The sequence below is a fragment of the Syngnathus acus genome, chromosome 5, assembly GCF_901709675.1.
Source record: "Syngnathus acus chromosome 5, fSynAcu1.2, whole genome shotgun sequence".
NCBI classification, from domain to species: Eukaryota; Metazoa; Chordata; class Actinopteri; order Syngnathiformes; family Syngnathidae; genus Syngnathus; species Syngnathus acus.
In genome coordinates, this window is record NC_051091.1 from 783,182 (window position 1) to 806,194 (window position 23,013).

The following is a 23,013-nucleotide window of genomic DNA, read 5'->3' on the forward strand; positions in this document are numbered from 1 at the left end:
TAATCATCTGCATTTCGCTGATATTCATTCTTTGATACATACAAGGCTTGCCCTCTCATCATTTGCCGGGGAAAAATGTGGATAACCACGCAATGGTCTTTCTCAGACGTTTATCACTTTGGCACTCGGTCACAGATCAGACGAAGGATTTCATTTTATTTACTATAGGCTGGCAGAAAGGCCGTGAGTTCATCCACTTGCTGAATGAGGGTATTTTCTATATACTATTTACCTTGCGCACAAAACGCCCCGCATCATCCATCCATCCATCCATCCATCCATCCATCCATCCATCGTCGGCTCCATCAGCAGGAAGGCATTTAAGGTGCAAACGCAGTGGTAAAGGCTTTGCATCATTGGTGCCTGCAGAGATGCTTTACACAACACATCGTTTACTTTGACCCTCCGGCGAAATGCTGCTGGCCGCTCCAATATGTTTCAAGCAGATGGGGATGAAATGGAGCTTTTACTTTATAGCTCTGATCTCACTTTGAGGTAAGACAATCTGGTCAATGGCCAGGTGATCCTTTCATAACAAAAAAAAGGTGTTCAAATGTTTTGAACAGTGAGGCCAGTTCTATTATTTAGTTGTAGACTGAGCATTTTGCCCAATAATGTTGAAGCCCTAACCCAACTCTCATATTTTCCTCATCTGGCTAGGCTACGTTCAGACTGCAGGCCAATAATGATACACACAGAGCGGAGCAACATTTGACTTCAAACACAGTAAGAAAGCAGCGCACGGTTCGATCTTGGGAATGCATTTGTGAGCGAGCGAGCGAGCGAGCGCCCCACGGTTCAAGCTCCAGCCGAGCGAGGCTGACCTTATAAAAACGCCAGTCGTCGACGCCAACAATGATCTTTTATTGGTGTGGGTGAAAAGGCCAGGGAGACAATAACAGCTCACCTGTTGTGCCAATAACCACATCACAACACATCTGTAAAAGTCAGCCGACTGCGCCGCTCGATACTGCTCCCACCCAGGTGCCACTTAGCCAGCCAGATCTGCTTCCGCTGGCCCTGAAGACAGCCACCACCTGCTGAAAGGTCCTTTGGACTGGGACTGGGACTGCTGGCTTTTAGACTGCCATTGATTTCTGAGCAACTCCGACAGCTTCAAAGAATGTATAGCAGCTCACAGCTTTAGGAAATCAGGCCTAATATTAGCATTTTTCTCACCTTTGGATGGACTTTAGCAGAGTCCACATTGTGGCATGTCCATAAGAAAATATCCTGTCGTCTGGTGTGTGTTAAGCGAGATTTTTTGCTTTCCCCCATCTGCTCGGAAAAGTGATTGAGGCTGGCAGAAACATGCATGTGTCCGTAGAGATTAGTTTGTGGGGGTGGTTTGCTCATCTGGAATAAATCACACACCGTAAGAGCATCGAGACCATATTTGTTTGTTTGTTTGTTTGTTTGTTTGTTTGTTTTTCTTCCTTGTCATGCGTGTGGTCTCTGACAGTACAGTATGCACCCTGCTATTGAATTCCAAGGTCAATATTGCCTTTCTCAGAAAAAGTCTGTTGGAAAATGGAGAAAGAGTGTCGTGGATTTCGTGTAATTCAGTCACGTCTTGACATTTTTGCTCGTATATAGCCATCAGTTTATTCTGCGCGACACGTGGAGAATACTGGAGAATGAAAACAAAACAAATAAATAAAAAGACAATGCAGAACTAATTACGATGTGGCAATCTGCCCAAATACACAAAGTGCAAATGACATGTTTCTTAATAAGCCTAATCTCCATAAACAAAGCACATTATCGCTCGCTGCTCGAGCCAAATGAGGTTTAGGAAAGGGAGGCTTTTCTCCTCTGCTGCCAGCCGGATGAGAAACATTCTCCTGGTTTTCATTAGCAGACAACACACAAAAGTGCCTTTAGGGCTCAGCCGCATTTTTGAAAACTTGTTGCCCTTTTCTCTGCATCCTACACATTCATTATAGAGTGATTCTTTCACCTACAAGTTTTTGGAGTGAGGGTTTTGTTTTTTTGCTTCGCCAGTTTTAGACAGTCCATTCAAAACACTCCCAAGGAGCTGGGAGCAGAGGCTAACAGCACAGCCAAGTAAGCACATGGTCAAGCTGGAGTCACAATTCCTGACGTCCGTTGCTCGGATACGCTGCCTTGAAGGCACGCAGCAACACAAATAAACACAAACACTTTGACCAACACGACGCTTCGTAAAAGACTTTCTTTTCTGTTTTGTTTTTTGCAGTGCTATTTCTATTTTAAAAACAACAACATTTTGTGAATTCTTTTGCAGGGATTTGACACATTCATGGCAGTTGAATTCATTTCAATTGGAAACATCCGAGTTCATTTCGTCAACAAATGAATCTCTTAAGTCACTTAAGGCACCATTATATTTTGTGGGATTTGCAAAACAAGTAGGGATGAAATATCCATAAAATGATTGGTCCTTTTCTCATTCACCTGCCGCGCTTTGTTGGGATTTCTCACTCCTGAGTGTGGCTCGCATGATTTTTATGCTGCGGCAATCGTCACTGTCAGCCAATTAATCAAGAAAAGAGCTCCGCCGCTGTTCTGGTGTGTTTCCTGACCCGTCCGCTCTGCCTTGTCCTGACTTGGCCCTCCCTCATATATCAGCGCTACTGCCGGACACTGACAGCGACTGGGTGGGTGGCTCCAGAATTAAGATGCGTGTCGTGCCAAAAGGTCCCGCTGCCAGCAAAAGCCACATTGTCCGGGCAAACATTGTTTTTTGGGGTTGTTATTTTTTTTAAATAAAAAATGTCATTTTAACATTTCCGAATATTCAACCACAAACTATGATCACTCTATCTTATCTTTCATTCTGAAGTAAAGGTCTTTTTTTTCATGATGCGATTGAATTGTATGTCCATCTGGTCGTCTGAGTACCTGATGTCGCTTTCATTTTTGTGTGTACAGTTTCTATTGCTGATGAAGACAAATGTAGCGGTGAGCAAGGGGTGAAAGGTGTTTCCGCTCGATCTTTCCAGATGAATGCCTTGTTTAACCATCTGATAAACACACACAGTCAGTCTCCCAGCGTTGGCTTGTATTAAAGGTCATCTGCGCTGAGAGCTTTCATTGTCATTTGTCTTTGCATGGCAAAAGGTCATTGGCGGATCAGTGTATGGATTCGCAGTTTAGGCGGGCGGGCCCACTGACCCATTCGTCTTCATTCAAAACTAGTTTGTCACTTGTGGCGTGTGATCAAATCTAAGTGTCATCTCCACTTGTAGGGCAGGCATTTGCTTTTTGCAAGATGAATAGTGGCTGAAATAACTTTGGGCACACGGGCCTGCTACCTTGCTCCAATGTGAATCAAAGCGGAACACCGTTTGGAAAAGATGATTGTCAATGATTGGCTATCTTTCATGAAGTTACATACGTAGCTGTATCTTTTGACCAAGTCTCAAAATCTGACATGCTACTCCCGGCTTGACGTTTTACTCGGTCTTAAAACCTTATCTAATCTCAGAATACAATTGTCAATCCTTGATTGTAAACTTGAAGTGCTCATTTGAAACACTCACCCTACCACAGGCGTGTCAAAGGAGTTCCACAGGGCTCGATTTTAGAGCTCCTGCTGGTCTTAATTGATTCATAGTACTGGATCCATTAGCATGGTCTTTTTCATATTCATGTATAACACGTTCATAATGTCAAATGGATTAGAATATTGTGTTGACAGGCTGTCGGTCATGTTTCCATTCCGTTGATTACCAAGATACCAGGAAGGCATTATCTCCTACTTATCCGAATGGGGAGTAGCCAGCCGTGACTCTGGTTGCAAAGTAGCTTCTTGTATTACTCCGTATGGTCTGCAAAGCTAATGTTTCCACAATTCCAAGTTGAGATGTACTCCCGATGTAAATTGTGTGCGCTTGCGGAGCCTATTTCTACGCTAAGAGTCGCGCATATTACTTTGACGAGCGTCATCCGTAAAGCGTGAAGAAAGTTGACATCATCTGACATGAAGATGCACTAATACGGCTCTGATTGGGATGGAGTACCAGGCCATGTGATTACAATTAGTCGCCACTGGTGTTGCATTAGCGCGTGTCCTTTTGATTGAACGCTCAGATGGATGATCACGTCCATGTTTTCAAGCGTGCAGAGAGGCTCCACGGCTGTGGATGCTTGCGTTATCGTGCCGCTTTATTCCAACCTTTCAAGTATCAAGTTTTCATCCTCCGTGCAATCATAACAATTTACATTGTGGACATTTGTTGTGTGCACTGTGAGCCTGAAGGTCATGGAAGAGGAGGGGAGGGGAGGGGAGGGGAGGGGAGGCATCTATTTGTGGGGAAGCTATTATCTGGAAGCAATTTTGCAATAATATTTAGCGGTAAATTACCATTTTCTAAGTATAACTGATGGTCTATTCAGTTTTTTTTTTAGCTGAAAGTAAAATTGAAAAGTGGCATCCATTTAGTTAGGGCGACTATTTGAAGAAATACTGGATGTATTGCATCCTGCTGTGAGCAGACTTATAAAAGTATTGGGTTTGGTTTTGTGTCTTGAGAAAGTACATTGATTGCATAGCCAGTGAAGGTTTTTCCGCTTGGATTGGCTGCGGCTCGAACAACCTTTATCCTCAACTTGTCCTTCGCCAACGTGCTAAACCATTTATTCAATCCGAGCACTGTTGGCAAAAAAAGAAAATAATGCACAGCAGTCTTGGCCATCAATGAATAGCCACGATGGTGACATTATTAAACACCATCAAAGTGGAAGATCACTGAATGCAGATAAGCTCACGGTTAACCTTCTTTTTCGTTGCATTTTTGTCAGTCTTTAAATTCCACACTCGTCTGCTGTGTTGCTCACAAACTATACATGCAAGAAGAACACACGTTTCCTCTTCAACAAGGAAGCACCAATAACATGGAGTCTTTTTGAAAGGTGTTCAGCTTATCCTTCTGATTCACTTGTGACCATGTGTGTGTGTGTGTGTGTTCACTGCAAATATCACAGAGCCTGGACTTTAATTATGTTGGAATGCGCTGCTCATTATCTGAGAAGCTGTCAGCGTTGAGAAATTTGCCAAGGCACGCCACCTGCTGTGAGATAGAGGCAATATTTGTCTTGATCGTCAGCACACCGGCGGCAGCGACAGACGAGAAAACGATGGCCACTATTTCCTCTATAGTATGTAAATGCGGCATAGTCGGCATATTAACTCAACGAGTAGGACAAATGAAAAGAAGAGTCCCCAGCTGAGATGTGAAGAAGCGTGTGGAAACGTGAGCTCGTGGAAGCCACAGAGTAGCTGCAAGGGCCCGCCGCAATCGATGGCAAAAGGGCAAGGCGTCGTGCTCCCACTTTAATCACCGTCTTAACCTTCAGCGTCTGCAGACCTGACAGCCTTACCTGCATGCCTGCAAGCTCCATCTTGTTTGGAGGTGTGTCTTTGTGAAAAATCAATGACTTGATGGGCTATGATAGATGATCAAATAGGAGCTCTTTGTGTATGCGAGGGAACAAAATGGAATGGGATCAAACGTAAGCACAATAGTCAACAACTCAAACAAACACATTTCTGAGGTTCAAATTTGGAATACCCCATTCCATAAAAAGATGGCCCACACTATGTGGCCCCAAGTTCATTGAAATACATTTCAAAAAATGAACTGGCAGAGTTTCCTTTTTTTCCTACCAATTTTCCCAGGGAGTGCATTGGCAACTTTTGATATTGTGACCATAAATATTTAAAAAATGACTTGGGCAATTATGCTAATGCTATATTTGATTGTAGCACATCTTTAATTGTAACACATTCCAACGTAATGCACTTTTGTGGAGTTTTAGTGAGTGAACATTGTTACAAAAACACACATCCACTCTGTCACACTCTTAGTTTGGCTGATTCATAAGTTTGAATGCCATGAAACATTTCTCCTTCCAAGGGTTTCCCCTCCTCCGGCCCGCTTCCATTTGTCTTGCCCTTTTGTTGTTGTTGTTTCTGGTCTCTGCCCCGGCAATCATTCTTCCTCGCAGAAGCGAGCGGCCCGGCCCGGCCCGGCCCGGCCCGGCCGCCATCGGGCTGCGCTCGCTCATACCGTCCTGCCGTTTCGAGAAGACGCTATTTAATGAGCCCTGCGTCTGTGGCGCTTGGCCCAAGGCTGTCCATTCCCTCCCTGTTGGCATTTCCGTCGCTCGCTGCCATTATTCCCTTCTCTCTCTTTTATTTCTTTTTTTTGTTCTTCCGTCAAGCTTCACTGTTCACTCTCCATCCGGCTGGAGACATGAAGTGGCAAGTGTTACTTACTTCTTTTTCTTTCTTTCTTTCTTTCTTTCTTTCTTTCTTTCTTTCTTTCTTTCTTTCTTTCTTTCTTTCTTTCTTTCTTTCTTTCTTATGATGCGTCATGGTGTCTATTGCCTGGCTGAAATTGGCCAACAAGTCAAAGTGGTCTGAAGACCTCCGGCAGCATTTTGGGGAAAATGGCCCATCTGGCTTTAATAGGCGGACATTTTATCGCTGGACGCTACTCCATCACTTCAGTGATGACCTTTTGGGAGATGTCAGAGCCACTCATTTCAGAGGAAAAAAAATACAATTACAGTGACATAATAACACACCTAAAGCAGGATGTACAGTCGGGCCAAGTTTGAGTATTTTCCCTCCATATGCCCAATTATGGCACGTCTAAAACCAAATATCTTGAAGATATGTATATACCCTGTATCATTTTTCCCCGATCTGCTGGAAAAAATGATCAATTAATGTTAAACGTATTCAATATTGATCATTTTCCCTCTTTGCCCCATTGTATGGATTCCGGGAATTGGAAGAGGGATGATTGATGTTTTCTTTTTCTTGTCTCTGTGTTCTTTTGGCTCTAATAAGTGCATCAAGAGGTCTAATGCAAGCGTTAGTTTACTTTGATTGAACTATCGGAGAATAAATAATGACTGGATCTTTTCTTTCAATGCAGGCTAGGCATACCTATGATCTAATTAGTCTCTGCAAGATTTTCCTCAAAAAATTGGTTTGTGGTGTTTTTTGTGTTCAGAGTAGAGTAAGAGGTGGCTTGTTGGTCTTTTTTTTTTTTTTTTTTAACCTATCTTACTGGCTCATAAAACAGTCTGAGCCTGTGACGGGTGGCAATGTGATTTGACGTAAAAGCCTCGCAATTAACGCTGGATACGTCGCGTGTGTGGTGTGCTCGGTCAGAAGTTTCAGAACTCTGTCAAATGTTACTTTCATGAACTTAAAGCATACAAGTGCACTGCCACAGTCAGCATATTTTAGTGCTTAATTGGCCCTCTCTCTTTTCTTCTTTTATGAGAACCGACGTGGATTTGGTGTCTGGCAATTGTGTGAGTATACTGGAAAATGAGCCATTAACCCTGTTTTGAAATATAGTCTGCTTTAAGGAGGACGGTTAAGGTTAATTACGTCTTTGTACAAGCTCGAACAGCCCTAATTTTGCCCCAGAAAAGGTGAGCTGCTTGCCTGTAGGACATTCAGTGCATGCATGATGACTTGTGCTAACGAGGCTCCCCTCCCCTCCTAAGGGAGCATATCAAAGAAAGCTTAGTAAATGCATCATTTTCATTAGGTGCTTTCCACTGTGCTCAGCAAGCAAAAAGACTTTCGAGAAACCACCAGCAGCAGCAGCAGCAGCAGCAGCAGCAGCAGAAGCAGCAGCAGCAGCAGCAGCAGCAGTAGTCTTCTTCTGTCCTGGGTGGCAACTTTAATAAGACACAAGCAGACCTGTGTGTGATCTAACACTTCCTTTAATCATGGCTGAGGGAAGTAGCACAGAGGCTCATTTGCATAACGCCATAAAGCAATCTGGAGGATCTGTCTCTCGAGACAGGCATCATAACATCGGTACGAGGTCTCAACATTCCAGAAAATTCAATATTTTTGGAGAACAAAAACATCTGTTGGTTGCATGAAGCCGCGCCAACTTTCTTGGTTTGAAGTTTGATCACGGAAAATGTTGCCTTTATAGTTTTGTGTCTTTCTCTCACTCTTAAACTTAGGAAGTATATGGAGAAATAATTAGCTGTAGGACGTCAACAATGATCTCAATGTGTTAGCTCACAGTTTCAACAACAATTGTGAATAGCAAATTATAATCGATATCCCCTTTACGTTGACACAATTTGACGGTGTTCATTTTGAGTATTTTAAGCATAAAGCTGGCAGGTCTGTTTTGCCCACCTAAATTGAATGTTGTATGCATAAACTCAAGTCAGCTTTTATTAGTGCAAAGGTTTGTTCAGTTTGTCTTAGTTCAGCTGAATTTGGGTTGGCACATGCTTTGCATCCAAGCACTTTGTTGACAGTTCAGAACTTGCCAAGTATCTTGTCATGGGAGTTGTGTGCCAAGTCCCGATTGTTATCCCGATGCCGTCACTGATGTCTGGATTTGTTTGGCTGTGCTTCTTATTGGAAATGCCGCACGGTCTGAATGACAGTAGAACAAATTTAGCCAGGGAGCTTCGATCTACTCGGCACTTTGTGTTTGCGCACCAAATCTAGTCAAGTGGAGCTAAAAAAAAAAAAAAAAAGAGACGCGGGCAAGCGGAAAGCCTTGCAGGCGGACGACTAAATGGAGACATATTGGTAGCACCGGCGTGCTACTCCACTCGCTTCTTAATGAGGAAACGTAGCCACGGGGCTCTTGCTATTAAATACAACAACAACTGAGAGAGATGGCTTGACCATGAGGGCTCTAGTTAAGAAGTTGGAAGAAGGAAGATGTCCTTGGAGCAGCTCCATCTCCATCAGAGTAGGCCGCTACATCCCCGAGGTGTGGCTGGAAATAGGGATGTCGGTGAAGACGAGAAGGAATGGCCATGGAGAAGAAACCGCAACTCGGTGCTCGCATTCACCTCCTGCAAAATGACTTTTTTATTTTTTATTTCACTTGCTCTGGAGAGTGAGGGGGAAACAGTTTAGCGTGTCCTTGTTGTCCCACGTTGATCGGTACAAAGTCACCGCGACCATTAACCCTCATTGATCTTTGTTAAGCCACAGTAATCAGGATTGATTTGCTGTCGGTCGGCCGGCCGGCCGGCCGGCCGATTGGCTCGTCGGGTGTACGTGAATGGTCAGCAGTCCAACGACTTTGAAGTCGATTGAAGGATATTGACAGCGAATCATTGCATCATTTGCAAACATGAATCAATGTCCTAATGACCATTCAGTCCATTGAATCATGTTGTCTTCACATCATCATGTGAAGACAACATGCTTTGTGGTTCTTGACCATCTCTTTTAAATTGGAGGGTTGCGTTAAAAAACCATCAAGTTGTTCGTTTATTGATATTTTGTGAAGGCTAATGAGTAATTAGCGTTGATTCTGCAAGTTAGGCATATGCTTATTGATAACCGTTATCCAGTCTTGTACTTATGAAGACCACCCATTCATCATTTACGTGCGTGCAGTTATTGATCATTACCGTATCATGTTATTTCCAATAGGTATTAAGTTGCCCATTAGGTTATTGATAATGTTATCACATTGTGAAGGATCATTTCATTGTTGTCAAATTGTCCAGCCAGCTGTTTTGTCCGAGTCCTGCGGGAGCTCCAGCCAATCCCCTCCCTCTATCTTTTTTGGAGTGAGAGTTGCCTTAACTTGTTCATCTTCCAACGTGCCACAGAAAAGGTTGGCGATACATTTTTCTACGCCTACCTGTTTGCAAACATTGACAAGTAACAGGAATGTACGTTACTGCCAATAAACCTTCCAGATAAAATAGACCGCAGGGAATGACGACCAACTTCTGACCATGACGGGATATAATTCTGCTGGAGTCATCCCCTTAAGTGTTGAGTTATTGATGACTACTATTCAGTGATCACAATATGTCCGGTTGAATTGATTTTGAGCTGTTATTATGCCACCATCATCAAGTTCCTCGTCCGAACACCCATCCTCACCTTGGTGCTGCTGTCAAGTGGTGAAAAGGCGAGAAGACGTAATGCATTGGTGCGCCATTGATGGTCAAAGCTCCCGCACGAGTCAGCGTGTGCTGATATAAAAGCCAGACACCCTGCAGTGGCAGGCGCTACTTGAGAGCTCATGCTTGCTTGCTTGCTTGCTTGCTTGCTCGCTCGCTTGCTTGCTTTTATTCTCCCACTCCTCCCAGCGCCGCTATCCCTCGCTTCATCACTCACACTCAGTCACCCACCCGGTTCATTGACTCCAAAGCGGCCTCCATTCCTGTGGTGATTGATATGTTTATGGTCATTACTGAAGTTGACTTACATTTCTCTTTTTTGCCTCTTGCGTGAACGCTAAACCACCCCCTCCCCTCCCTTCCCCACCTTTCGGAAGAGCCTCGCCGTCATGTGTGGAATATCAATGACACTCCTGAGTCTCTTCTGCAAAAAAAAATAAAAAATAGAACGCATGAAAGAGTACGAATACAGCAGTCAATAACAAAATAGCAGCCATATATTCATAGTAATATTTACGATGTATAAAAGTTTGCGCCATAAGAGATAATCAGATATGTGAGATGTAAGTAAACATAGACAGTTCAGCCAGACTTTGGACACTCCTGCATTAAGATTGTGAGCAAATAATCAAGTGTTTATTTCTTGGAACGATTTGTGTTGAAAATCAACCTGTTTGTTTTCCATTTTGAAGCTTAATTCGTCAAAGGTTCAATGGATGCCAAGCTGGCACGTGGCGGGCGGGCGGACGGTAATGGCAGCGCTGATAGGAAATCTAACATTAAAGGCTAATCTCCACTGACGTCTGTGAAAGAGCGGTGACCCAATCAGATATTCATGCATGTTTTATTCAGCATTCAAGTCTTGCATGACTTTTTGCTGACATTTTACAAATGTTTTGGATCCTCGCCAGGTTGCAGGTCAATCCTTCTTTTTGTTGTTCCACCGCCATTAAAAGTGTTGATTTGACCAAGGATGTACTTTACGGGAATTTATGTTTGAGGAGATGTAATCTGAGGCAAAAGCCGCTTTTGTATCTACAGGAGATGAGGAGTCATTGACTTTTGTGATTCATGCCGCCTTCAAGATGTCTGCTCACTTTTTCATTAAGGGGATTTTTCATATTTCTTCCCTGCTGTAGCAGCTCTCTTGCTCTTTCTCTCTCTATATATCTGCACAGTCCTAATGAACCTCAGTAAAAAAGGCCCCCGACCTTCCGCCCGCCTCTGAGTACAAAGCATAACCAGGCAGCATCAAAAAGGACAGGCACATGGACATGTGTTCAGTTACGAATAGAAAAGTGCATACAAAGAAAGGTTGCATCCATTCATTTGCACCCAGTACTTTTTTTTTATCAAGCAAGGAATGCATAGACGTGGACACCGCTGACGCAGTGAAAGCATCAGATTTTCTTTCCATATATTAAGACAATCTACAATTTCTTTGTGGAAAAAGTCACAGATGACCACAGTCGAGGCCTAATAGTATGTGTCCTGTTGGGAGTGGAAATCACACTCGTTTTCTGTAGATCCGTTTGTAACGATCACCGACTGTACTGGATATCTTTTGGCTATTATTCTGAACGAAATCGAGGAGAGCATTGAAATGGATCTTGCCCGGCATGTGAAACAGATATCCATCCCTGCATCAGACACTATTGGATTGTTGTGAATTTGAGATGAGCACAGTTTTTGAAATTGAAAAACATGAAAACAAAAATGAGCAGGTAAACGTCAACTTTTTGTGCCGATTATGAGCTATGACTCAAAAAGGCACCATTTTGTAAACCAGGTTCATAAAATTGTTATTGATATTTTAAGGAGCCTTCTAAAGTCATACAAATGTCAGTACATTGAGTTCAAAAGTGAAGCGCAGTGAGTCTGTCACCAAACGACACGAGTGCAGTCCATGAATGAGGTGACTGTTGCTAAGAGCCTCTCAAATACTATAAACACTCACCTAATTATATCCAGCAGTATTATCGCAAAGCTGCGTCGCTAAGGCCAACAGCGGGTGCAAAAGATTTTGTCGAAATCCGGAACGGTGTAACCCCAGAGTGCGAGTGGACGGGTATGAAAGGTTTACACAAGACCTGGCTGCTGTTAATACTGAGCTCTGCAAGCCCCTCTGTCAGTGATATTCATGTAATAAAATCCAGGCATATAACCAAATTTAGGCTGTCAGATCCATTATTCATCACGGCTTGAAAAATAAGGAGCTTACTCTTGAGGCAGCGTATGAGAGAGAGAAAAAAATAAAAAGAAGTTGTGCTTGTAGAAGAAGAGCGTCTTGTGTTATCAGCCAGATAAGAGGAGATGGCGCCGTGTTCTCGCTGAGGAATCTCTATGATGTAAATATCATGTGGCGTGTAAATTGGGCACACATTGACGCGAGCGAGCGAGCACTTTAAGCTGTCAGCCACCCGCAACCCGCATCCTTGGGCCTGACTTTAATGAGTGCTTCTTGTTGACGCGCACGCTCGCTTGGCTTTGCTCTTCCTAATACACAAACTTGCCCGTAAATCCCAGCCAAGCCTTTTGAAATCCCGCCATGTGTCTGCATGGAGAATCTGTGAGTGCAAGTTTACATTTTCACGGCAGATCCAAGTGGCCCAATTCTTTTCCCTTTTCCAGGTGCAATTCAATTGACCAGGGTTGGCAAAAGTAATCACACCCTACCTAGGTAGAAACAAAGATCTTGCAAATTATGACAATCATCACTTGAACCATGGCATGTAAATCCAGCCCGAATCAGAAAATAATCTTTGAGATTTTTTTTTTTTCCTCCTCTCCCACTCCCCTGGGTTAGGTGCAGCAAAAAGAGAAGAAAGGCAGAATGAAGTCGGCAATGATGAGGGGTTCCCTTCCCCATTCCCTTCCCATTCCCGTCCCTTCCCTTCCCTTCCCTTCGCTCTCATGGTGTGAGCAGTCCTATCAGGCGGAATTAACTTTGGCCATCTTCTTTGGCGTGCACGACACACGCCGCGTTCCCCCACGTCTCCTCATGCTTATTCATTTCCTCCAGCGAGATGCCCTAAATCAACCCTTCTTTTTTTTTTAACTGAAGTAAGCATGGGAAGCGGCAAGTCCTTATCGATTTGGCCTTGTTTCATCAGCAGCCAGGTCCTCGTTGCGGGACGAGCCGATGGTAAATCTCACGTCGGCGCTGCAATCTTCACACGTTGATGGCTCGTCTTCAATCGGCGAACTCCTCCAGAGCTCGTTAAAGATCGATGAATGGAAGCGGCGCTCTCGGAACGTTATGGGAAAAGTCGTCTCGCGGATTCGCTGCGACAAAACAGCATGAAAGACACTTGTCTCTTTTTGTTTGATCAAAACAAGCTTTCCCATTAAGGTTGAATGATCAGGAAGTTGCACATGGCCTGCTTGCAATTGCGTACCTTTCACGCCAACTCCCCAAGAGGATTTCAACAAATTATGAGCACGGGAAATTGGCGACATCAAAGCAAAATGGCTGACTTTCTGTTCAATTTTCTGTGAGTGAGAAAATGTGTGGAGTCTTCTTCTTTTTTTTCTTTAAGGGGACACCAGAATGTAAAATTCTCCATCGTTTTCATTAGTGCCTTGTAGTGACGGCATCGACCAGATTTGTTAGGGACACGTCAGACAGAGGTGTCGCGTAAATTCCCCAAGCAACCGCTTGCTGAGACCGCACGGCTGGCTTTAAATCACCAACAGAGCACTTGTGCTTTTGTGACGACAAGAGAAAAGTTGTCTCAATTCCGCGAGCCTGGTCTTATTTTAGAGTGGTGCAAAATTAATGACTTGGACCCATCATAAAAAAGGATTCACCCACAGCCCAGACTTTGCAGCTGAATTCATAATATCTCTGTGAAAAAAGGGTCCTATAGAGAGCGTGGCTGGAAAAAATAAAGATGTCACGGAATGATTCGTCTGTAGTTTTCTGAGAAAAAAATTCAAACCAGCACATTTTGTCTTCTTTGTACAGAGATTGTGTCATTTGAGCTCCGTTGCCTCTTAAGCAATATTTTAAAGTTTGTGAATGTTTACATATCTCAGCCATGTTTATCGAAACGGAGGTGGAAGAGAGCTCCGGAGAATGACCAGGGGCGTAGCTAGGAAGGGTGGCCGGGCCCCATCAAATGAAAAAAAGGTCAAGAGCAAAGAAGAGAGGCGACCAGTCTGTCATGGATCGGCCCCAGCGATAATCACATTGACCAATGAACTGCTGCTGGCCCTCAGAGGCAATCGGAACATCCGTCAGCGAGACGTGAGCGGAGATCCGCTCACATTAGAGACCTTAGACATTAGGGCCTCTCGTCGCTGCATCTCCGTCGACCATCCTCGAATGGCGTTAACCTCCAGTCACAGTAACGCCGCTGCTGTCTTTATCGTCTCTGTCGCTGGTCTTGTTGGAAGTGAAAGCATTATCATCATCATCAGCAGATGAGCACGGCGACACTTTACCAGCCTGTCGGGAATGGGCGAAAAGCGCTCGAGACGCACAACGCGGCCTTTAAAAACCTTTGCTTTCCTGTTTTTGGAGCAGCTTTTTAGGCACTCGCAGGCCACAACTTTAGGACAATCCATTTATCGACTAGCGTTGACCTGGACTGAAGCAATGATGAAAAAAATGTATACCCCAAATATTTTGATTTATTATTTTCTCCATTTCCTTGCCCCCAAAAACTAAAATTATCAAGCTTGGTAGAATAGTCACTCATGTACATATAATATACATGTGTTCATTCAGTGTTGAGCAATAGTCTTGGTCTCGTGCCAAAATGCGAGCAGCATGATGAAAGAAGAAAACATGGCAATTGTAATTGCATTGAGAAATGCATGGTTAAAATGTGATTTTTCCATTGAGCGTTCTGACCTCTTTTTTAATGTATTGAATGAGCTAGCGTCCCAACTTAAAAAAAAAAAAAGCCACCAGCACTGATGAAGCTGTTGTTCAACAAAGTGATGACAAGCGCAGTTTAAGGGACTTAAAAAACAGTTTTCTCGGCAGCCACTTTATTCCTACGCCGGGTGTAATGAGAATGAAATCTCTGTGCGCTCACTAGATTCATTGTGTTTACAGGCTCTCTGACTCTTTCCAGTTAACATTCCAGTCAAGAAATGGCCGCTTAGGTAGAGATCTGTCGTTTTGAGTTTTTGCTGCATGTGGGATAGATTTTGATTGTGATGTATTCCAAATCATTAGCACAGCCAACAAGCAGAAGAGGGTCTGAAATTGAGCAATAATAACAGCGGATGACTTTTGGGCATTGGGCTAAGCACCAATTACTAAAAGGGGCAGAGGAGTGCTTTGTCCCCTGAATTTCCCGCGACGCTCTAAATTTTAAAAGCAACCGATTACCTCCAAAACTAATTCTTGTTCATTTTTAAGTCGGTTGTTTTGTTTTCACCATTTTCGAGACTACAAAAAAATGTTTGACTAGTCGGCAGAGCATTGGGTAGACAAAAAAAGAAACTGAAGTCAGCCATTTTGATGTCAAGTAAACATGTTTGGAATCATGCGTACTCGATGGGCGACATGAACTTGCCAAGCTTTTTGCAGTCTGCTTTACCATTTGTGTACTCATTCTTCAATTTGGCCTTCACGCTGTTGATGGCAAGCTCCTCTAAGATGAAGAGCATTGGCCAGCATCTGCTCCTTTTTCTCAAGTGTTTGTTCTCCCAATCCGACTATAAGTGGTGTGTTCTCGCTCTCTCTCGCTCTATCTGTCTGTCTGTCTGTCTGTCTGTCTCTCTCTCTCTCTCTCTCTCTCTCTCTCTCTCTCTCTCTCTCTCTCTCTCTCTCTCTCTCTCTCTCTCTCTCTCTCTTTATCTTGAAGCTTCTCTGTACTTCATGTTTTGTATTTTTGGGGTTCTGGCTGTGCCATTTGTAGGAAGGCGAGGGTTGCATCTGACTTGTTTTCCTTCCTCCACTGCATCTGTGTGCTTGTTTCCTCGTGTCCTATTCATACGGCGCCCAAGCTGTAATAATCTCCGAGCATGAGCTATCGATCGCCTCGAAGCGAGCAATACGGTAGCGGCGTCTGCGTGCTGTTTGCCGATCTTTATTATCTCGTGGCCGGAGCCGCGCGCGCATGTGCGTGTGACTCGGATGCGCGGTAATGAGTCGCTCGCATCCTCTGTCTCTCTTGCACTGGCAGCTGGGATGTAACCATGGCAACGGCAGCTTGATCCTGGCTGCAAGCAAAGGGACTTGAAAGAGAAGGCTTGAAGCTCTCCCTTCATCTGCGCTCCACTGTGTCTGACCATGGCCAAATGAGTGAGTGGCCTTGCAGAAATCTCACCTCAGGGTTGGGAGGGGGGGTGAAGATGCACAGGGTAAAGTCAAGACCCAATGATTGTCACGCGCACACACATCTGGGTGTGGTGAAATTTGTCTCTGCATTTAACCCATCCCCTGGGGGAGCAGTGAGCAGCAGCGGTGCCGCCGCGCCCGGGAATCATTTGGTGACCTAACCCCCCAATTCCAACCCTTAATGCTGAGTGCCAAGCAGGGAGGCAATGGGTCCCATTTTTAGAGTCTTTGGGTTTGAACTCACAACCTTCCAGTCTCAGGGCGGACACTCTACCACTAGCCCACTGAGCTGTTCAACGCCTTGTGATTTTTAAATGGCAACACTGCCATCTTTCGACTTGAAATTATACACCAAGAAAGACATAAATTGTTGGATTGAAGTCCGGATTTCAATCAATCCCAAAAAAAAGGCTACATTCACGTAAAAAAAATATCTAAATTCTTTAATCATGAATTACCAGACATTTAAAGTAGATTTGCCTATATTACCTGCAATTTTTGAACATTTTGACGGAATTTTCAGGACCTGCAATAAAAGAAAGAACAGACTCTTCTTTCTTTAAAAAAAAGATCGTTTCTGGATTTTCTGTTCTTTAGTAATCAGGTACAGAACCTGGGTTGAGTTTCATTACTTGGTTTGTGCTTTTGTGCTGTGCGCCTCAAACTACAGTATAAAAGAAGAAAACAAACTTTTTCTCGTGGCAAAGGTATCTGCAGAACAAATACGTCATGTGTAAAGTTCACAAGGAACAATAAGACTAACTGTGTCTCAGTTTAGCAACACAACCAAAGCAATATGTCAAATATAACAGTCAATATATGTCATGTAGAAATGAACATGCCAACTGCTGTTGACATCATTTCAAGTCTTTTTGCACATCAAGATGCCGTCACGTCAGATTTTGACCCTTGCAATTCTGCATTACTGCTGCCTCCTAGTGGAAAGAAATAGGCATGCCTTTTGACCATGATTATAAAACACAGGATGTGGTAGCTTGTCATTAAAAAAAAAGTTTTAGGTTACGGTCTGGTAGATTTTTCAGGTGGGGTTAAGAAATTCAGGCTTTAAGTAAGGGAATAATTAGGATTCAAGATAAGGCTTAGGGCAATTGGCCAGTGCTGGGCAAATACGAACTTAAAATGTGCTACTAGTATTAGTCACTTAATATTATGAAAAAGGTCATTCAAGTAACTCAATTAGGTATTTTAAATATAATGACTTAAATGTTGTACAGAGGCTGAGATCAAGCGGAGTCAAATTCCCTGTTTGGCATGCACAAACGTGATCAATAATGCTGATTCTGATTCTGCATTTCAAAGCCCAGCTGACAAAGTAGAAAAGCAAAGCCCAATATATCCTGGATTTCCCTAGTTCAAGTACTCTCTTCACTAATCTCTTTTTGTTTGCTTGTTAATCTTCCATTTTTTCTTGAATGCCACAATTTACTGTAACTGCGGCTTCTTATCCCTCCATCGGATCAACTTGGAGTCAAGTGCTTTTCGCGCAAGTTCCTAGCGAGATGAGCCATGCTCGTAAAGTTGAATCTCGTGGCACCATCATGTTTCTGAAAGTAATCCGCTGTCGCTCTAATGGAGGCGCAGATCAATACAGATGGATTTTGCGTTTGCTTTTCATATCACGAGCTGCATGTGAGTCCATCTTGGATTAAGATCCATTTGAGGTGTTTCTTTCTCTTCCCCCCTGGGCCACTGCTTGGATTTGATTTCACTTGATGTGATTGAAACGGGGCTGTGTGCGGGCCATTGTGTTGGCAAAATGAGTCATTAGAGCGCTCATAATGAGCAAATGGAGGCCTTGATTTCATTCCTTCAATTTCTCTCCTCATGAGGGAGAAACAGAGGTTGCTTACAAATCGGACGCTTCCTTCTTGTGGACGCTCACGTCTCTTTCCTGGAGGTGCGATAGATAATGCCGTCATCATCGCAATCTTGAAATCAATTGCTTCGGTGAAAGGCCTTGGCATTCTTTTCCTTTACCTGTAGCCTACCAGCAAAAAAAAAAAAAAGGATGCCTTCAATTAATTTAGCATATTGAAATTCATTTAAATGTCCATTTATTTTAATAAAGAAAAAATTCACATGACTATAAAAAAATAAAAATACAGCATTTTAGAGAAATGAAAAGAGAATGTAAGAATAGTGTTGTAGTATTTTGCTTGGATGTGACCACTTGAAGTAACATCTGGAGCTGGAGTTTTCTCGCCACATTAGCTTGACGCTTGCTTTTTTGTTACTGAACACCGGCTGCCTTTCTCGAACAGACAGTGCAGTGCGTCAAGGCTTTTTTTTTTTTTTTTTCTTCCAGTAATCGGTGAAACTCTGCCCTCCATGGTGACCTGCCCCCATCCCCTGTGGGAGTATTGGGTGTCCTCATAGCGATTCTTCCCTCCTCCCTCTCCTTCGTCTTCATCTCTTTCCAACTTGTTTCAAGGGATGGGGGGACCCAAGGGCAAAGCATCTCCGTCTCAGTTTGCACTTGAAGTGAGGGGTGGCTGATGATGCGCTGATGCTCACTTTTACCTGCTTACGGTTGTCGAACTGCTGCCTGCTTGGGATCTCGAAGATTTGAGCCCTTTCGACCTCATAGTTTGACATTTTAAGACCTTGTCAATTCTCCAATTCACAATGCCGATGAGGATCATGTGCACCATCTCCTTCTCCGGCGATGACGAAGACAAAGGTTTCAGCAAAGAAGGATTTGACGATCATTACAAAAGGGTGAAGAGGGATTACGGACACTCTCGGGAGTACCTGGACGGGCTGGACGACAGCGAGGAAGAGGAGGACGGCTCGGGCAAGGTGGACGACCTGGCGACGTTCTTCGGCGGCTGCTCGCTCCACGGAGCCAACCACGTGTTTGTGGAGAGCAAGACGTTTGGTGTCCGGCAGAGTTTGTGGGCAGCCGTCTTCACTTTGGCGCTGTCCGCCTTCTTGTTCCAGGTAGCCGACCGGATCATCTACTACCTCCAGTACGACCACATCACCATGCTGGATGAGAAGGTGGCCCAAAACATGACCTTCCCAGCAGTCACTTTGTGCAATTACAACTTTGTGCGCAAGTCGCAGATGAGCTACAGCGACTTGATCTTCATGGCCCCTCTGCTGGGCTTTGACGAAAGCATGGCGCCAGGGTACACGCTGGCCCCGGAGCCCGAGCGCCCGACGGGCTCTCGCTTCAGCATCGACGAATTCTATAACCGCACCCGGCACCGCATTGAAGACATTCTGCTGGAATGCAACTTTAGGGGCTTCGAATGCGGCCCGGAGTACTTTCGAGAGGTAGGTCCCGCTCTCAGACACTTGGGCATCCAGTCAGGTTAGAGTAATAATAAGAATGATAATAATCCTAATGCTTGTTTCATTGGCAATTGTCTTTATTTTCTTCGACAGTAACAGCATTTATTTTTCCATCATGGAAACATCCCGGCTGCAATGATCCATAGGATCTATTGTGTTGGTTTCAAATACTTTGCGTTCTAGATTTTCTTTTATTTCGTTTCATTTTATTTTGCCCAAAACTATTGTGAATTCCCCGGATGGCGGCAAGTGACTCAGTCCCTAAGCAGTAGGAAAGATGCATCCGCATTATCCTTCATTCTTCTGGACAGCAAATCAATCGAATGTATTTATTTTGGGTTCCACGGCCATTGGCGGTGTCAGTGTAATTCCCGCTTGTGACTGTTTATTACCTGGGCCTAAAAGCCGCTAATGGCCCCGTCCGACTCGATTGTGTGGATTCAGGCAAATGGAGCAGGGATGATTGATGACTTTTTTCCCCCTAACACCTCTTTGTCATTTCCTATTAGCTACAAGTGACATTAAAAGAGCTCTAATGCAAGACAGTGAAGATTGATTGAACGACGGGAGCAGTACAGAGCCACGTGACTCTTTGTCGTAAGCAGCAGCCACATTGGGAGAGTCAGCACTATCAATGACTAACAATGGAGCACAGCGACAAAACTAGCATCAACTACTACTAGCATCAAACTAGTTTGTATAGTCTGGCAGCGCGACCGACCGTCGTCAACGACAAAAAAGTCTTGTAGTCTGAGAAGGACATCAGCCAAGATTCAGCGATTTTATTTTATTTTTCTTCTTCTATGTTTTTTCCAGCAGTCTGGATGCTCTGTGGCATCATGCTGCCTCTTAGTGGTCAATCTTGGGGTTGCAAGAAACATAGCCTTGTTGGAATTTGGAAGAAAAGTTCAGCATAAATTGTCTCAGGTTGCCTTAGTTTAGTGTCCTGGGGCAGAATATGAGCCTCTTCTCTATTGAGCCACTTCCTGCTCTGTCCTTATCCCTTCACATCGGAACTCTCCTTTCTCCCGTTGTCATCAAAATCAAATTTGTTTTCTTTGTACCATGGATGGATGGAGGGAGGGAGGGAGGGAGGGCAAGCTACTTTTCTCTTCGACAGGGCCTTGACAGTGCCATTGCATGCTAGTGTTTCAAACAGTGTTGTCCAGAGGCCCAACTTGTGGCTCTCAATCTTCACTCAGCCTAATTCACTCAAAACAAACGGCTGCAATTTGGAGGTGCTACTTGTGTGAATGAGAAGGCTGCTGCTATGTAACAATAAGCCATTTTCAGAAACAGGCGTACGTACGTATAAAAGATTTACATCACTTGCTTATTTCATCTCCCACTTGAAGTGAGCCAGCTATTTGGATACAAACAATCGTTTCTTTTCTGTCAAATGTGATTCCTGTTTTTGGGGTTCATGGAGGTGTTCTGAAGATTTGCAGTATTGCCTCAGGAGAACAATGGTCACTGATCTTGGGAGTTCTAATCTAGTCTCTGTTTAAGACACTCTTGAGTGAGTGCATCAAGAAAAGGGGAGCGAACAGCTTGTATTTGTGTCTCTATTCATAAATAAATGAAAACTAACAGGATTATGCGTGCTGCCGTCACACTTCGGTTGGGTGTTAAAGTCAATTTGTTTCTGTCACGTTCTTTTTACTCACAAATGCAAATCCGCCTCATGAAAGTGTCGACGCCCTGGAGGAAGGGGAATTCAATCCGGCGTTTCTTGTTTCCCACGACGTCTTTTTTCATCCGCTCACATAGCGTCGTCTCTTTTCCGACGTCTGCCTCTCGTTTGATGGGTGTGCCTCCGATCCATCAGGCGACAACAAGAAAAACACATCTGGGATGGCCGTGCTCCGTCTCGCTGATGGAAGAGCGCGAGACGAGAAGAAAACGAAGCTACTCGGGGTGCAATGGAGAATGCTTTCCGAATTTTTTCTGTGTGATGCAGAGAGACAAACGTATAGTATTTGTCACGACTCGTCCCCGGTTGCTGTATTGTCTTTATGTTACCATGGTTTCTGTTGGCGTCGCCCCTCCCCTCCCCTCCTGTGTCACCTCAATCAGTGTCATCACAGTCATCTGCCTCTTGTTACCTGTTTTGTATTTCAGTCCTGTCAGCCCCTCACTCCACTTCCTGTCGGATCATTGATGTCGCTGTCGGTCAGTTCGGTTTCAGTTGTCCAGTCTGTCGGTCAGTCCAGTTATTACGTTGTTGGGTCGTGATGTTAGTTTGTCCGTCTGTTCCCCTTCATCCTCCATTCCAACTCCCTTTTCCCTCGATAGATAAACCAAGCATTTGGTCGCCCTGCTCCATTCCGTTCCGTGACAGTATTTGATAAGGAAGTGTAATGGTTGCACGTTCTAGCCATACTACCGCTATTTTTTAGACCAGGGGTCAGCAAATTTTGAGAGCCACTTTTTGGAGACTAATTCATGTGAAGAGCTACTTGTTTGATACGTCTTGAAAGAAATCACAAATGACTTTTAATGGGTTGAATTTAGGGTTATGTCCCCTCGCCGCTGAGCTATTTATGAAACAAGGCCGAGGGCTACTCCTAGTCCGAGGAGGCTACCTCCTGGCCGCAGTCACTCCGTTGGTGGCCTGCCTGCGCCTTCAACAAATTCAATGCAGATGGGCTTTATGGCTAGCTTGCATGGTGCTTCAGGCATGATATCAAACTCATGGGAAATGGCACCACGTCCATTTGAATATCCATACAGCATGGGAGAAAAGATTCCGTACTTCCATGATACTGCATAAGTTGCAAAGACACCCGGCAATCATTTTTAGTTGTGACAAAACGTATATGTCTTCTTTAAACGCAATAGTTACCATTACTATATCGGATTGGATTGAATTAGATTGTGTGTTTTACCTTCAGCTTAACATAGTATTATACTGGCAAGGTGTGGAAAAAAACGTGTACTAATTAAAAGCCTGTCTTCCCCTTTAAGTCACCCTGTGTCCTGAACTAAACATGCTGAATGGATTTGAGGTTATGCTAATAAGCTTGATTAAATGTCAGGTGGCGATCAATACGTGCTCGCCCAGCGCTGAAAAAGTGTTGGCAACAAGCATGAAGTATCCATGTGTCCGTGTGAGATACTAACTAGCCGCTGTCAGATAAGTGTACAGCTGTTTGAAAATGTCATTTGTGCAGACGTTTCTAGCCATCAGCATTCAAGTGGAAGATGAATGCATGAATCATTATTAAATCAATTCAATCAAAGGAGAACAGCGATGTTCAATCAACCTGTAAAATGTGTTTTTTGAATTGTTTTATTTATGACAAGTCAAATACCACAATATTTAATGGGATAAAGGACTGATTCTATTTTAATCAAGCCCTTGGGTTACTGCTACGTAAATCGATGTCACCCAATGTGGACCATACTTTGCCCACACCGGCTGCTAAACACACAATTAAAAAGTCCATTTTCCATAACACTGTATGTCACTTTTAAAGTTG

At 43.9% G+C, this 23,013-nt stretch overlaps 1 protein-coding gene and 2 long non-coding RNA genes across 6 annotated transcripts in view; 1 reads left to right on the forward strand and 2 right to left on the reverse strand.

The window, feature by feature from the left end:
* asic1b (acid-sensing (proton-gated) ion channel 1b) overlaps nt 1-23,013 on the forward strand; it is an 80,902-nt gene that overhangs the window by 33,031 nt on the left and 24,858 nt on the right. The window lies entirely within an intron of this gene.
* On the reverse strand, nt 301-1,337 carry LOC119122737. Of its 3 annotated transcripts, none has more exons than XR_005097942.1 (2): nt 1,180-1,337; nt 301-526 (listed from the first exon to the last, which is right to left on the reverse strand). It is a non-coding gene; the product is annotated as an uncharacterized LOC119122737 (long non-coding RNA). The 3 variants fall into 3 exon arrangements; XR_005097941.1 differs by having other exon boundaries at nt 301-1,037; XR_005097940.1 differs by having other exon boundaries at nt 301-1,097.
* LOC119122738 lies at nt 8,864-10,049 on the reverse strand. The gene is made up of 2 exons (XR_005097943.1): nt 9,896-10,049; nt 8,864-9,647 (listed from the first exon to the last, which is right to left on the reverse strand). It is a non-coding gene; the product is annotated as an uncharacterized LOC119122738 (long non-coding RNA).